Raw genomic sequence first — 2,057 nt, 5'->3', positions numbered from 1 at the left:
CCGGGTGTACAGAGATCCATGTGAAGGGCAGGAAATCATTTACTGCTAGTTAAATCCAAACAGTTGTCAGTATGGTTGTTCAATCCACAAGTATCTAGCTGTAGGAATTTCAGAAGCCCTCAGGCTCATTCCGATATGAGATCAATGTGCCCCTCCCTGCCTCCGTTCCTTTATGCACTCTCAGATCTGTCTGCTCAGTGATAACAGATCTTATCAGAGCTGTGAGGAGAAAGGCAACAGGTTTAATGACATTTAAAATATGGCAAGCCGTTTAAACTTCTATTAGCTATGTTTGACTACATAAATGTACATTACAGCTTCAAAGGCGAGGCATAATTTACAGCATATTGTTGATATATTGGCAGACACACTTTTGGACCAAGCTTAATTATTGCCGTGCCATAGAATATTTTAAAAGCAAATTGACTGTTATTTCCACAGTTTAAAACTTAAATTCAAGATTTCTGTTATTGTATTTTGACAAGGCAGAATTAAAGATATTTCCTAATGAGATTTCTCAGAAATCATTTTCAGATAACTTGATAATGGATTTCTACAATTAAATTAAGACTAATCCTAGTTTTAAGTTCGAGATCTCTACAACATAATTTTTACTAGTTAAATCTTAATTGGATATATCTAAAAAAGACAATGTAGATACCTTGAATTTAAGGGAATTAAAGTTCTCTAGAACTGAAATTATGACTTGTCGGAATTGAATTGTATAGATATCTTAAAATTAAATTACAATTTGCCAAGGCAAAATTAAAAGTTTAACAGTTTAAAAAGTGCAAAAGTACAGGCAAGTATCACAAGAGTTACAAGTTCTGCAACAAAAACAGGACTTTCATTCAGGAGACCGCTGTTAGGGTGCCGTGCAAAAACTGAAATTAAAGTCAGTCAGTCATTATTCACGTGAGTTGTTAGTCAAGTTACATTACATTACATTACAGTCATTTAGCAGACACTTTTATCCAAAGCGACTTACAATAAGTGTATTCAACATAGGTATTCAAGAGAACTACTCGTCACCAGAAGGCATAAGTGCATCTCCTTTCTTAAACAAGCATCTAAAAGCATAAACCAGAGCAAAAGTACAGAAACAGACTAATACAAATACAATAAGTGCAACAAACTAATACGAATGCAATAAGTGCTACGAGGAAGGCTCAGGGTAGTGCTTCTTGAAGAAGTGAGTTTTCAGCCTGCGCCGAAAGATGGGCAGCGACTCTGCTGTCCTGACGTCAGTGGGGAGTTCATTCCACCACTGAGGGGCCAGGACAGAAAAAAGCTGTGACCGGGTGGATCGGCTGCAGGGACCTCTGAGCAACGGGGCAACCAATCGCCCCGAGGCAGCAGAGCGAAGTGGTCGGGCAGGGGTGTAGGGCTTGACCAAGGCCTGGAGATAGGAAGGAGCTGTTCCTTTCACTGCCCTGTAGGCTAGCACCAGAGTCTTAAACTGGATGCGAGCTCTTACAGGGAGCCAGTGTAGAGAACGGAGAAGGGAAGTTGTGTGGGAGAACTTGGGGCGATTGAACACCAGACGAGCTGCAGCTTTCTGGACAAGCTCCAGAGGTCTGATGGCCGCCGCCGGGGCTCCAGCAAGTAGTGAGTTGCAGTAGTCCAGGCGGGAGATGACCAGAGCCTGGATGAGCACCTGCGCCGTCTCCTCAGTGAGGAAGGGGCGAATCCTCCTGATGTTGTAAAGGAGGAATCTGCAGGAGCATGTAACCGATGCAATGTTTGCTGAGAGCGACAGTTGGTCGTCCAGGGTCACACCCAGATTCCTCGCAGTCCGAGTTGGCGTCACCACGGCATCATCGATGGTGATGGACAGGTCTCGGTGCGGGCAACCCTTCCCCGGGAGGAACAGTAGCTCGGTTTTGTCCAGGTTGAGCTTCAGGTGGTGTGTCGCCATCCACTTCGAGATGTCAGCCAAGCCCGCAGCAATGCGTGCCTCCACTTGAGTGTCACAGGGGGGAAATGACAAGACCAGCTGGGTGTCATCGGCATAACAATGGTAAGAGAAGTCATGCGAGGGAATAACAGAACCCAGA

The sequence above is a fragment of the Anoplopoma fimbria genome, chromosome 19 (assembly GCF_027596085.1).
Source record: "Anoplopoma fimbria isolate UVic2021 breed Golden Eagle Sablefish chromosome 19, Afim_UVic_2022, whole genome shotgun sequence".
NCBI classification, from domain to species: Eukaryota; Metazoa; Chordata; class Actinopteri; order Perciformes; family Anoplopomatidae; genus Anoplopoma; species Anoplopoma fimbria.
This window is presented reverse-complemented; position numbering follows the sequence as displayed.